Genomic DNA, 15624 nt, shown 5'->3' on the forward strand with positions numbered 1-15624 from the left:
TACTGATGTTGTGAATTCTCATATAATTCTGTTCTTATCCTTTTGCCTACTTGGGAGAAGGCTTCAGCTAAGAGGATGACTACCTTATCCCCTTTTTAAAATAATATACCTTTAATTGTCCTATATCACTGTTATTTGAGCATACACATGATCTTTCCAACTGCATTGTAGGGACCATGCCTTATCCATCTTTGTTTTCCTCAAACCACCAAGCTAAGTGCAAGGAAGACATCCATTATAAAACACACATTTGTTGAATTAAAAGGACATGCAAATCTATGACTGAAATGTCATGTTAGAACTATAGCCCATATTTACAGGGTTATTATGAACTCAGATTCTGGTGTCAGACTGGCTGAAATATGAATTCAGCCTCTGCCATTTACTAGCTGTTTGTTTCTGGGTGTATTACTTAACCTGAGTCTCATTTGGTAAATCTGATGACCCCCAATGTAGTTCATAAGGTCATTGTGAAGATTAAAGGAAATAATCTCTGTGAAATATCTCGAGCAGTGTCTGGCACACAGATCGTAGCTATGATTGTTGTGATAGCATACTCAACCCTGAATAAAAGACTCAGTTGGAGGAACACAGACTTAGAATCTTAGAATCAGACTGGTCAACCAATCTAACTGATTCAGGAATTACTCCTACATTATTCTAACAGATTCTGCCTTTGCTTAATCTATCCCAGTGACAAGGAACTCATTAGAACCAACTGAAGCAGCTTCAATTCTGCCAAAGTTCTTCCTTATTATTAGGTTGAACCATATAAAATTGCTGTTTGTAGGTCAAAACAATTGAATTATCAACAATTTCTAATAAAATGACTAGAAATTTATCTTTCTACTACTTCCTCTCACTTTAATTCAACATCCGCTGTCTCCTTTTTCTATATGACAATCCTTTAGAGACATTGGAGAATCAATGATGAAAAGATACACCTAACTCCTGCCTTCATTGAGACTGACATGTTTGTTAAGGAGACAATAAGAAAATAAGCAATTGTGTATAGTTGTCAGTTCAAGGAGGTGGAAGAAAAATGTTTCAAGCAAAGGGCTTAGCAGAGTGAATTCCCATAGAACATTTCATACATGAGGAATTGAGGGTATAGAGCAGCACTGCCCAATAGAACTTTCTGTGATGATGAAAATATTCTGTATTGGCACTCCAAATGATAGCCACTAGCCACATATGGCTACTGAGCACTTGAAATGTGGCTAGTGTCATGTAACTCAGGAAATGCAATTTTAGCTTAATTTTAATTAAGTTAAATTTAAATAGCCACGTGTGGCTAGTGGCTACCAGGTTGAACAGAGCAGGTATAGAACAAGAAGAGACAGGCAAAAGATGAGGCTGGAGATGTCAGCAGGGCCCAGATGGTGAAAAGCCTTGAGGAGCATCTTAATAATTGTGACTTTACCCTGAAAGCCTTGGGGAGTCTCTGAAGGATTTTAAGCTCCAGGGAATAATGTGATCAGATACGAGTTTTAGAAAGATAATTTTGGCTGTCTTACGGAGATAGACAGGAGATGGGTAGAGAAATCGATCTTAAGAGCTTGCTCTATAAGGGCAGAGATGGGAAGAAAAGAAAAATGACTCAAGGATATCTCAAAGAAACAAAGAAGTATATAACTAGGCATACCCAGGCACCGACAATACTCATATGTCTTTACATATTATACCCAGTATTTAACAGTAATGACCCACATTTCTTGCATTTTTTCCTAGTTGCTCATGGGACATCTAGCCTCCTAAGTGTTTCTGGGTGTCCCCAAGTGTACCTGAGCTCACAAGTAAGTCTATCAACAAAGTGTCCATGCGGCAACCACCTTGTTCTTCCTCCTCTGTGGATACTTCTCTCTGCTCTTCTCATGGTCCTTGTTGCTGAGGCTACTACTGACAGTGGTCATGCCAATGATCTTGATTCTCCCAAAGCCATTAATCCTAAGGTGCCAGAAAGGCGCTCTGTTCTCTGAAGAAGGAGGAGGGACGTCCCCACGTCAGCAACCTAAGCCACACTGCTTGGCTTACCCTCCCCTTGGTCCTCAGAGCAATTTCTTTAATAAGCTCTTTTGGGCTTTTTCCCCTCTAACTCTATGCCCTACCTAGAGGATAAAACAAAACAAAACAAAATGAGAGACGGAAGTCCCCAGAAACTGATGGTGATAAGCTGCTATTGGGTCCCCCCCTAAAGAACTTTATGTTCCCCACCTAGGAACCAATATATACACGTGCATGCACATCACAATCCCTCGCCTGCTCCCTAACACACACTGCATGAAAGCACACACACTTTATGCATGTAGATCTCTTCGACTCCTAGCACTTCAGCTAACATATCCAAACAAGGCTGAATTCTCTTCAGGATCAGCCAGCACCGTCCCTATTCCGTGTACGTTCCTGCAAAAGAAATGGACAAAGAAGCACTTAAGCAATCACAGCTGAATGGTCAGATATAACGTGTATGGAGCTGGAGCAACAGCATGGTATAATGTGAAGTGCGTGGACTTGACTTTGGTGCCAGACTGACCTGGATTCAAATCTCAGCCTGGTCAGTTTTACTGACTCTCTGGTCTTGGGCGGATCACTTAACCTCTGTGAACATCAGTTTTCGATTCTACAAAACACCTACTTTCGGAATGTTGTAAAAATTAGAAATAGCATATGTAACAGTGCCTGGTACCTAGAAGGGGCTCAATGAATGGAAGCTGGTATGACTCCATGGGTGCTGAGCACTGAAAACTCAGGATGCTGCAGGCCTTGCAAAGGGGACACAGAATAAAGGCCAGAGTGCTACCACATTCTGATGCAAAAGTATCTTAGGATCAAATTAGATCACAGCCTAGAGCTCACCTAGTGAGGATACTGAAGTCAGAGACAGGAAGTGAGTTGATCAAGGTCACACAGCAAATTAGTGTCAGAGCCAGGAGAAGATTCCAGGTAAGTGTGGAAATGTTCAGCTCCTTTCTGTAAGGCAGCAGCCTCTCAGCGGCCCAGGCTTTACTCTGACCTGACCCTATTTCACTCTGATGTGACCATTTGTACTCCTCCTTTGCACCTGGGAGTGTCCCTTCAAATGATGGGCTAGAGAAAGAGCAGACGAGGTGTGTTTCTAGTGATAACCAGGCTAGTACAGGCATCCCTGTCGCCATGGCAACCCGGCTTGGTTGGGGAGGACCCACTCCTCCAGCGCCCCCTCCCATTTACGCAGCGGACGTGACACGTGCGACAGGGTCACGTGTTGTTGTTGGGCCGCGAAAGCTGCTTCCGGGTCAATGCAGGACACCGGGCTCCGGCGGCCAGAGTGGGGGCCGAGGTGAAGCGGAGCCGGTCCGGGGCCGGCCGGGACGAGGCCGGAGGCTGCGCGGCGGCGACGGCAGTGGCCGGGAGGGGGGAGGCGAGGCGCAGCCCGAGGAGCCGCCGCAGCAGCTCCCCCGCCTCCCGGGCCGAGGGGTGAGTGGAGCCCGGCCTGCCGGCTCCGCCGGGCTCTCGAGGCCCGAGGCGCTCCCCGCCGGAGCCGAGGCGCGGAGGGCCGCTCCTACTGGGGTGCCGTGTGAGGAAACACCGGGAAGAACTCGGAGCGGGGCGAGGCCTGCCTGGGAGAAGGGGAGGGATGGGACACCTGCGCGGGGCTGGAGGGAGGATGGGGCTGACCTGGGCTAGCGGGGCGGGGAGGGCCCTGGGCTGGGAGAGGGAGTCTGGCCCCGGGTTGGGGGGGAGGGTGTGTGGGGGGCCTGTCTGAATTCCTGGGAGAATCCAGGCTTCTCACTGTGCCCCAGCGGCGTGGCGGATGGGAAGATGCCCCCTGGCTGGTAGGAGATGGAGATGAGTCTGGGGCTGCTGGGGAAACAGGAAACTTGTCTCTGACCCACTGAATCCGGAAAAAAAAAAAAAAAATAGAGGCCGTGTCCCCAGAGAGGGGAAAGGAGAGGGTGGGCATTCCCAGGCTCCTGGGACACTAGGCCTTCTCCTTCCTGGGGCTGGTAAAAGGATGCGGTAGTTTAATGAGGGCTTCTGGGAGAATCGTTTTACCCCCAAGTTGGGTGACGCTGAGAAGGAGAGGATTGGAGTAAGATGGGGCCTGGGAGGAGGGTACCCTGTCCTAGGATCTGGGAGGAGGAGGGGAATATAAGGATCTGTGTTGAGAATGGGGAGTATAGAGTTCTAGGTCCTCTCCTAGGAAGACATTCTGGGAATTGGTGAAGTGAGGAGATTTAATACTGCCTTCTCTTGGGACACAGTGATTTTAGAAGTTGTAGTTGAAAGAAAGTTGGTTGGAAGAGTTCAACTGTTTACCGGTTACCGTTGGTTGAGGAACGAGGAGCTCTGCTCTGAAGGTTGCTAAGCTACCGGGAGCTTGTCAGCACCGCCTAGGCCTGCTGTTGGGAGAAGTTAGCAGTCCTTTCAGGTCCAAATACATGCTTAGCTGAGGCTTGTCCCAGTTCTTTTTGTGCTGCCCTGGACCTCTTAAATTGGTTTCCAAGAGTCCATCTTGAGCAAAGAGATTCTGTGTAGGTGCTGAGGACTAATGAAAACATTCAGTCTTTGGCTCCCAAGACATTAGACCTAGATCTCTAGGTAGGAGCTTTCAAACTTTTTTTTATCATGCCCCATAGCAAGAAGTACATTTTACATCATAATCTAGTTCATGCCTACGTATGAACAAAAAGTTTCACAAAGCAGTATTTACCCTTATTATATGTGATGCATTCTGATAATTTCTATTATATTCCATTCTCTGTCATTAAAAAGTGCTGACTGAAATCCACTAAATTGATTTATGGGTCACAAGTTGCAGTTTGAAAAACACTGTCTCCAAGGCACATTTCTTTGGCTTCAATTAATGTCTTCATGTTGCATGCTTCTAGAGAGCAAGGGTGATTATAAGGAGATAGATTGGAGGAGTGGAGGCAGAACCAACCAGATGCAATTGACTGCTTCATTTATTTACATATTTATAACATGTAGCATATTTGTGTTCTGTACTATAATCTTAATGTTGCCTGATCATTTCATGAAATTTTTTTTTTTTTTTGCTGAGGAAGATTCACACTGAGCTAACATTTGCTGCCAGTCTTCCTCTTTTTTTGCTTGAGGAAGATCAGCCCTGAGCTAACGTCTGTGCCAGTCTTCCTCTACTTTATATGTGGGTCCCTGCCACAGCATGGCTGATGTGTGGTGTAGGTCTGCGCCTGGGATCGGAACCCGTGAACCCAGGCCACCAAAGCACAGCTCACCGAACTTAACCGCTATGCCACAGGGCTGGCCCCTATGAAATTTTTTTTTTATGTGAGGAAGATCAGCCATGAGGTAACATCCAATGCCAACCCTCCTCTTTTTGCTGAGGAAGATTGGCCCTGGGCTAACATCTGTGCCCTTCTTCCTCTAGTTTATATGGGATGCGGCCACAGCATGGCTTGACAAGCGGTGCGTCGGTGTGCGCCCAGGATCCGAACCTGCGAACCCTTGGGCCTCCGAAGCAGAGTGCACACACTTAACTGCTACGCCACTGGGCTGGCCCCTGAAATTTTTGAAATAAGTGTGTGCTTTAATTTTCTCTATCATTTTGTATGTCAGAAATATGAGAGGCCTAGTTCATTTTAGTTGATCCTACAACATAGTTAAGGTAATTTTATTTTAATGTTATGGTGTTGTAAATATACAGTGATTTGCTTCTCTGCTATTTAAAAAAATCTCAAGCTGAAACCTAAACTCTTCTTACTCCAATAATTAATATATGGTAACAATTTTCTACATAATTATAGGTATAGGTTCATGGCTTTAGTATATATTTTGAACTTAATCATAAACTTAAGTATAACTGAGTTAGTTAACATCTTGATTACCCCCATGAAAGTGATGTTTTCATCTGTTTATAAAATAGATGAGGTCCTTATATGAATAATATTATAATAAATGTTAGTGAGTATTGGTGAACAGAGTGAGAGGCCTTCATGTGTTGCTGTGTTTAAAGTCCTTTTAAAAAGTTGTCACACAGCCTATTAGTACAGGACATTGAGTGTCAAATGGTGTTGCCTGATTTCAGTAGGTAAATTTATGGGGTGTGTATTTAAGACCAATTCAGTAGTGTTAATTTTTGTTGAGGACACCTTCATATTATTTAAAACATGGTATTCTAAGGCAAGGCCATCAGGAAAGAATTCCCGAAATTAAACTTCATCAGTGGGGCCACATTGTTGATTAGATGCTTTATAAAACATTCTTATCATCTTCAAACTTTGTGTGTTATAAAATATGTCTTTCTTACCTTTAACTGTGTATTGACTATCTTGATTACTGATGAGAGGGGCTGTGTTGGCATGTATCAGCTATCCTTTAAAAATTATCTTTTAATCAGCTAAATATTTGTTTTAAAATATTTAGCTTTAAAGAATGTTTAAAAATTTCTTTTTGTGGTAGGCATTTGGAACATTAAGGAAGATTCTCATTAATTTCACTTTGCTGGGAATCATGTGTACCTGTCAATAAACAGTTGTGGAGAATTTACCCTGAGTGATTGTGTGTGTTTTTTTATAGTTTTCATTTCTTCTCTTGAACCTCATACTCTTAAGTATGTCCACTTATAGCAGCTCTTTCCCTTTATAATTTTTGCTTCCAAACTGCTGTTGGAAATGAGTTGTTTACATTTGTTAGAACTTGGTGTAAAATGAGATTCTGTAGCTCTGAATAATGCTTTTTCGTTTATATATATAATATATGTATGTTATACTATATATTGTATACTACTATATATATACATACATATATACTATATATGTGTGTTATATATTATATATATATAATACTTTATACTTTTTTTTTCTTTTTAGTGTATGAACTATGTGACATGTATTTTGGCTGCTCAGAGGCCTGTTTACTGACCTCTTAGTCGTGGGCTGTGTTTAAAATAAGTGAAGTCGATGTATTTTGGGCCTAGTTAGCTATATAAGACAAAGTTCTAAAAAGTAACATAAAACTGATAGTGATACAATTTGGACTTAAGAGGTGAAGAAATCATTTTGCTGTGATTGTTGCCGTTGCCCTACATGCATTTAGTCATTAAGAGTTACCATTCCTCCCTTTTTCATCTTTTCCACTACTCTGTTCTTTTCTTTCTTTGAGATTAGAATGCTAACAGCCTAGCTATTCCCATTGCCTGTTATTCTCGTTCTACTGGATCTTGCATAGCTTCATCGGAGTACTCTTCCAAAGAATATTGCTGTAATTTATCATTTCCCTCCGCAAAAACCATTCGCAGCATCCAGGGCCGGCACTGAATAAGGCCCATGCTGTTTAGGTGGACGTGGAGGGCGTTCTACAGCCTCTGCTGCTTTTGTGACATTATTTTTCCATTCCTAAGTGCAGATCCTCTGCTCTTGCCAAGCTGTCTAATGGTCGTACCTTCCTGCGTATGTAACGTTATTCCTGAAAGTCTGCGGGAAATGTGTTTCCTTACTTCGTGAAATCCTCCTCATCTTCATTTCATTACAGATGACCCCTCTTCCTGAAGTCTTTCCTGCCTGTATTGGCCATACCACTTTTTCTGTATTGCTTTGTATTATTAGTGTACCTTGTTTTTACCCCTTTTAGGTTGTAAACTCATAGAGGACAGGAGGCTCAAGTACCCTCCAGCCTCTAGGACACCTAACACGAGGTTTATCAGAGTTCGGTTCCTGGATCAAGTGAATCAGAATTGACTGAATTTATGGTTAAAATTTCAGATCTGTGAAAATTCCACCCTAGACTTACTGAATCAGAATCTAGGAATCTGCCTAGGTGTGTCTTCTGAACAGTAAAGTTTGAGAATCATTGACCTAGCATGATGCTTTAAATTACGGTAGGTACACACGTAATTTTTGAGCAAATGGTGTAAATGAACTGAGCAATATCAGTCCAGCAGATTGATTTAATTTTAGGGCTTTGGAGTCAGGCAGCCTAGATTTGAATCCTCTCTTAACACCCACTAGCCATCTGACCATAACCTCTCTTTGCTTTAGTTTTCCCATCTGTAAAATGGGGTTAATAGTACCCCTCATAAGGGTGTTGTGAGCATTGGATAACAAATGTAAAACAACCTAGTACAAGGCACATAGTAAACTCAATAGATTTTATCTGCTGTTGTCATAGCAATGATCAGCATAACAGTGGTCATGGAAGAAATGAAAAGTGGTAAGAATAGGTTCCATGTCCATTGTTAATGAGCAAATTGCTCATGGTTTCAAATATTCAGGCTTAAAATTTATTTTCCATTTTAGGCTAACAGATAGTGGACCTATATGGTGTTTAAACTCGGACAGGTGTTCTGCCTTCTTTAGAAGCACTGGTATCAAATTTGCATGTTAAATTTTTTCTGCTTCATCTCGCCTTTGCCTGAAGAATAAAGTGCATGCTTTTAACCAGAGGACCTTAGCCCCTTACCATCTGGTCCTGCCAGCCCATCTTCATCTTCCAGCTGTCCTCCCACACGTCCATACCAGCTGCATTGCATTTTTTCTCACTTTGACTTATTTGTGCCTTTACACGTGCTTTTCCCCTTATTTTTCATCTGGGGAATTCCTGTGGCTTTCAGAATTTTAAGACTCAGTTTTATGTGTGGCCAGCCTCCTTAACTAACTCCTTTGGTGGTGTGAAAGTGCTTTGTCCATACTTATGTATTGCTTTGTTGTGTACATTTGTCTTCTTTTTGGAGGGAAAAGGATTTAGTCCTGGCATATGTTCCGGGTGCATTGTATGTAATTGGTCTACCTCTGCTAGAGGCGGATGATGTTTGGTTATTGTTTGATTCATATAAGCTCTCCCATTTGTCTGGACTTTCCTACTCTCAGCTTTTACGATTTATTGACTATGTACTACGTGCCAGGCACAACTAGATGCTTTAAAAACTTTATTTCATTTAATCTTCACAGTGACTCTATGAGATAGCTATTAACAGCTCCATTTTACCAATGAGAAAGCAGGCGCAGAGAGGTTAGTAACTTGCTCAAATTTCAGTGCAGATTTATAACTGGACTCAGGCCAAACTGAATTCCATGCTCTTAATCACAGTGCTCTTCTAAAAACAGGAGATGTAAACAGATGACACACTTCCAAACCTCAGGACTCTGTGGCTTTGTGAAACTTTCACTAATAATTCATTCATGGTCCTTAGGAATGTGATCTATTACTAGTACTGTAGAGAAAAGGATTATTTAAACTAAAATTCTTAGATTAATGCTTTTCCAGTAATTTTTCAAAATTTCTCCTTCCATTCTCCTCATTGCTGTACTTGATTTGTATTTCACTGCCAGAATATATTACTTCATGTTTATTCAAAGTAAAATTCACTTTTTCATTCATCCAACAAATACTTGTTGCCATGTGCCAGACTCTGCTCCATATAACACTGACCTGGACTGACAAATCCCTGCTTTTGTGGGACTTAGGTTCTGGTAGAGAGGGACCTAAAACAAGCACTGAGCTAACGTCATAGTGAGTGCTGTAAGGAATGAAAGTGAAGTGTGATGAGTGATTGATGGTGGCAGTGGTGCTATTTTTGATGGGGTGGTCAGAGGCAGCCTCATTGAGACGATAACATTTGTGTTTAAATTTATTTGAGGCTTAAGTGCTGAGATGAAGCCAGTTAAACCAAGAGCCAAGACATTCCTTGTGAATGCCTTAAGAGGGGTAATCAGCTCGGCAAGGTTGAGAAGTAGAAAGCCAAGCTGGCTGTAACCCAGTGGGCTAGGAAGAGGGTGGGAGGAGGTAAGGTTAGAGAGGTAAACAGAGTTTAAAGGACATGATTTGACTTAAATTTTGAAAAGGTCACTTGGCTGCTTTGTGGAGAATGAATTGTAGTCATGAGAGACCAGGGAGAGGCTACTGCAGCGGTCCTAGTGAGAGGCTGATGGAGGCGTGAAGCAGAGTAAAGTAATGGCGATGGAAAGAATTGGGCAGAATGGGGGTGTTTTAGAGGTACAGTTGATAGGTCTTGCTGGTTAATTACATGGGGGTGTAAGAGGAAGAGAGAAATCAAATATAACCCTGGAGGTGGGGACTGGTGGAGGAAGAGCAGGTTTGAGGAGCGAATAGAGTACTGTTTTTGCCCCCTGGGTGCCTCTCCCTGGTTATACACTGCCCCCTCTCCAAGGATACCACAATTCTGTGTATTATTCTCTGACTTTTCTTTAGTTTTTACCACATATGTATGTGACCCTAGACAATATGATGATTAATTTTCTGTTTTTGAATTTTCGTATAGGTGGAATTGTACTGTATATATTCTTGTGATTAGTTATTTTATCCATTCAGCATTGTTTTAAGAGTCATTCATGTTGATGAGGAAGCAGTCATAGTGAACAATCAATTGTTAATTTCCATTGCTGTGTACCATTTTATGAATATAAATGAATATAGTTTTATGAATATAATGCAGTTTGTCCAGTTGCCTTTTCTTGGATGTGAGGGCCTTTTTTTCACCAGGATTTTGTAATTTCAAACAGTACTGTTCTTGTGGACATTTCTTGTACTTGTCTGTTGTGCACATGTGCAAGTTCTTGTAGAGTTTACACTGAGAAGTAGAATTGCTGTATCACAGCATATGTGCATCTTCAACTTCACTAGACAGTGATAAATTGTTTTCCAAGGTATTTGTACTCCCACTAGCAATGGAAGAGTTCTTATTCTTCCACATTTTTTCCAACAGTTGGTAATGTCAGTTTTTAAGTTTTGCTGATTTTTATAAATGGTATTTTATTGAGATTTTAATTTTTGTTTCTGAATAATATCGAAGTTGAACACCTTTTACATATATTTATTAGTCATTTGAACTTTATCTTCTGTTAAATACTTGTTCATGTCTTTTGTCCAATTTTCTATTGGATTGTTTGCCTTTTTCTTACTGTTTTTAGGAGTTCTCCAAATTAGTTACATGTGTTGCAATTATCTTTTTCTAATTTTTGTCTTGCCTTTTTGTGTGTTTAATGTTTTTTGATGATCAAGTTTTTCACTTTACTGGTCACCTTTCCTTAAAGTTTTTTTTTTTAATGTTTTGATTATGAAATATTTCTGTAAATCAAGATCTTAAAGCTTTTCTCCTATTAGAAAAAATAACTATTTTCTCTCAAAGGGATAAAGTTTGCCTTTTACCTTGTATCTGGAGTTGAGTTTTTCTGTGTTTGTGAGGTGAGCATTCGCTTTCATTTTTCCCAGATTGATATTCACTTGTCCTGGGACCAGTTATTGAATAGTTTAACCTTTCCTACTGATCTCTATGCCACTTCCTGCCGTATTTACATGGGCCTGTTTCTGGGCTCTCTTTTCTATTCTACTGATGTATTTTTTTTTCCTTCAGAGTTTTTTCTTTAACACAGTATAGTCGGTTCTTGTTATTCATGGTACTTATGTTAAGTTGCCATAAACACTGAATTAGTGAATATGGAACCACCGCTCCTAGGAAAAATACAGGGTTAGGTTCCTGCCAATCTCTAGTTACAACATTTTCGACAACTGATCAGTACATAACCTTGTTTCATATGTGTTTCCGTTTAAAGACACCTTCTTCAATATATATCGTTGATTCATTAACTTTGAATTCATAGTGAACAGCACTATATAAATCTTATCTAACACGTATTTTTCTCCATAAGGCACATCACAGTCTTCTTGTGCTTAGGAACATTAGACAGCGCTGCGGCACTATACTTGGGAGCCATTTCAATAATGAAATCACCAACAAAACACAAAAATATGAAAACCACGGCACTAAATAGATGGTGAAAAGGACACTTGTTTACAGTATGAGAGCTGAAACGAGAAGGCAGAGTACCCCTTGTTCTTTCTCAGCTAGAAATGTGCCCAGTGGACAACTCCAGTTTTTTTTTGCTTTTCCAACGTCTGCAAATGACTGTGAAAATGCTGCAAGTATTGATTTTTGGGTTAGAAATAAACTTTAGTGAGTAGGCAAATTTGTAAATAAGGAATTCTCTAATAATGAGTCTCAACTGTACTGTGTCCTCTTGGAAGAGAGACAGTTTTTCAGGAAACCATTAACTTAGCACTTTTCTTTCCCTCTCATGCTTACACGTATCTTTATAACATTTTATTTTAAGAGACTATTTTAATGCAATGAATCTCTCAGATACTGAGTTCTGATTGGTAGATGCCATTATCTCAATAAAGAGACTTCTTTTTTGAGAATATTTTTATTTGTAATCATGGTATAGTTGTTTAGTTCATAGGTAAATGAGCAAAGAATTTTAGGAAGAATTGCAACTCTTAAAATGTTGAAAACAAGTCTAACTTATTAAACCCTTATTGTGACTCTATAGGAGGGTCAATCATGAGGCGCTATTAATAAGGCATAAGTTTTGTAAAGGCAAGTACCCTTTGGACGTTGTAATTTAAATATTAACTCTGTGTAGTCCCTCATCCACTAGGGACATATCTCCACGTGAACTTCAGTAAAGGAGCCCAAGGAAAAGATAAGTGAACATCATATACATCGTAAATCAAATCTTCCACAAAATACATTTATTGTGATTTGGCTATTTATCCCTCACTCACTGTTAAGAACCTTAAGTGAATTGTTGGCATTAATTTGATAAGTGTGCTGAGAGAGTAAGAACCAGAAATTTTGGACTTGACCTACATTAATCTTTTTTTTTTTTAATATATAGTATATATTTTATTTATTCCTTCATTTAAAAAAATATTTTTATTGTGGGAAAATAATTATAAAATATACCATTTTAGCTATTTTTAAGTGTATAGTTGAGTGGCATTAAGTACATTTACATTGTTATGCAGCCATCACTACCATCCACGTCCAGAACTTTTTCATGTTCCCAAACTGAAACTCTATATCCATTAATCAATAACTCTCCTTTCCCTATTCTCTCCAGCCCTTGGCAACTATCATTCTACTTTCTGTCTCTATGAATTTGACTACTCTAGATGCTTCATATAAGTGGAATCATGCAGTATTTGTCCTTTTGCATCTGGCTTATTTCACTTAGCAGTATGTCGTCAGTGTTCAACCATGTTGTAGCATGTATCAGAATTTCCTTCCTTTTCAAAGCTGGATAATATTCATTTTATGTACATACCACATTTTGTTTGTTTATTCATCTGTCCATGGATATTTGGGTTGTTTCCATCTTTTGGCTATTGTGAATAATGCTGCTATGAACATTGGTGTACAAATATCTATTCAAGTCCTTGCTTTCAGTTCTTTTGGTATATACCCTGAAGTCGGATTGCTGGATCATATGGTAATTCTATGTTTAATCTTTTGAGGAGCTGCCATACTGTTTTTCACAGCAGCTACACCATTTTACATTCTCATAAGCAATGCATATATATTCATCTTTAGTTACTAAACCGTGCCTATTGTTCTGAAGTATGGCATAAATGATTAACTCTTGCATATAGAATATAAAGTACAGTATGGATACAAAAATCATATATTGAGTATTAAATCTATTGTGGCTGTAGTTTTTGCAGAAGAGTGTAGCTTGTGCTAGGTAGCAAGTAGTTTTGACTCTGCTACTGATTCATTGCTCTATCATGTCATCTCTTATTTTTGGAATCCCCATGGAGAGATAGACATAGTTACATATTTCAGTGGTAGCTGTGAAGCATTTTTGTTCATAAATACTCTGATCTCAGAGTTTATTAATAAACCTGCTTTTCGTATTTTAGAAAATAATTTGATAGGCACAATCAGAAGTGATTAGAAAACGCATTAATTAGCACGTTTGTTTGTTGTTAGTGCTGTTGAGTGGATTCTGATGCTTAGCGACCCTGTACAGCAAAGCAGAACTGCGCCGAGTCTTTTTGCGCCATTCTCTCGCCTTCCAGCACTACATCAGACAGTGTTCTGCTGCTATTTATAGGGTTTTCATGGCCAATTTTTTCAGAAGTGGGGGGCTAAGTCCTTCTTCCTAGTCTGTCTCTGTCTGGAAGCTCCGCTGAAACTTGTCCACCCTGGATGTCCCTGCTAGTATTTGAAATCCCGATGGCATAGCTTTCAGCATCACAGCAACATGCAGCTGCCCTAATATGAGAACTGACAGGTGGTGTGGTTCCCTGACCAGGAAACAAACTGAGTTGTGGCAGTGAGAGTGCCGAATCTTAACCACTAGACCACCAGGGCTGGCTAGCACATTTACTAGGTGCCAATCATGTGCAAAGATCCAGTCCGTGATAGATAAAAAGAAGCGTTATGATATAGTCCTTACCTTCAAGAGCTGTACAGTGTAAGGACACAAGACACAAACTAATGAAAATCACATCACTACGCATGAGTTAAACCACTAGTATATGGGACAAAAATGAAAAGATGTCATGCCAATATGTGATTGATTAATTGCCCTCTGAATATTTTAGGCATTAGATACCATGAGCTCAGCTCAAAGGAAACAGCATTATAGCAGGAGGTATCTGAAAAGTATACCTCTGAAGTATATTCTGAGTAGGGTGTTGAAGGATGTATACAATTTAGACAGGTGGAGAGAAGAGAAGACCTTCCAGTTAAGGAGGAATGACATTATAAATGTCAGACATTTTTATTGCCCAAATCATTAATTAATATTAATTAGCATTGTCGCAGGACCAAAAAAATTAGATCAAATCTATATAACAAAAATTTCAAGTAAGTCCCCCAGCCATACATTCATGCTGCCATGCTCATGGAGTGGTGATGGTGGTAGTATAATAGGGATGGTAGTAGCAGTAGAAGTAATAGTAAGCTGATCTTTATTAAGTACTTTCTCTGCGCTAGGCACTGTGCTAAACACTTTTCTCCCATATTATCTCCATTCATTCTTCAGCAACCCTATGAGCTAGGAGTTAGAGGCTGTCTGTTACCTCTTTTTACAGATGAGGCAATGGAGACTTGGAGAGCTGAATTAACTTGCCCACAGTCACACAGATAAGTGGTCAGTCATGATTTATATCCAGGCAGTTTTGTTCTAGAACCAGCACTTATTACCACCAGGCAATACCACCACAATACTAAATGTGGGAGGGACTAGTGAATTTTGTTTTATAACCTGTAAACTTTTGCAACCTCTCTGTGTGGCTGATGTTTAACATTCTGGCAATCCCTAATCATTAGCCAGAGTGGTTTGTAAACTCCTCTAGAAGGTTGCAGAGTGATGGGCTAGTAGTCTGTTCCTAATGAGGCCTTGCTTTAACTTGATAGCTTCTGTAGGTGCTCCTCAGCAAAGATAATGGTGTACTCTGTTCTGTAAACAGCTGAGTAATGACCTTAAACTTGTATATTCAAAGCTGAAAGCATGCATATACAATTTTCTTCGGATGAAAACTAATCCATTCAAGAAACTAATATTCATTGCGCTTTGGGGGAAAGGAGAAATTGAGAATAATTTTTTCCCCTTTGGTGACTAGACCAGTCAGTCCTGCTGCTTAGTTTTGTGGTTCAAAAGTTGCTTGATGTGGTTACAAGAGGTATTTTGGCTGTAATGGTTTTCATATATTTTAATAAGTTATATTTCTATGATTTGTGCATGATGCTATATACAGTTGACTTAAAATATTCCTTTTTTTTTAAGTAAAGATAGGATGGCTCAATAGATTAGGGATACAGAAAGTATGACTTAGCATCCTGGTTGGGCAACAGAA

At 40.1% G+C, this 15624-nt stretch overlaps 1 protein-coding gene across 2 annotated transcripts in view; it reads left to right on the forward strand.

The window, feature by feature from the left end:
- The first annotated feature begins 3299 nt into the window (after positions 1–3299).
- Positions 3300–15624, forward strand: part of TBCEL (tubulin folding cofactor E like) — a 71655-nt gene continuing 59330 nt past the window's right edge. The window contains exon 1 of one of the 2 annotated variants that reach the window (XM_087433823.1): positions 3300–3456. The gene's annotated coding sequence lies outside the window, so the exon portion shown is untranslated. The remainder of the gene's footprint in view (positions 3457–15624) is intronic. The other variant, XM_004427199.3, reaches the window with a different exon arrangement.

Source organism: Ceratotherium simum, chromosome 7, assembly GCF_057802395.1.
Source record: "Ceratotherium simum simum isolate JZ-2026a chromosome 7, ASM5780239v1, whole genome shotgun sequence".
In the NCBI taxonomy this organism is placed as follows: Eukaryota; Metazoa; Chordata; class Mammalia; order Perissodactyla; family Rhinocerotidae; genus Ceratotherium; species Ceratotherium simum.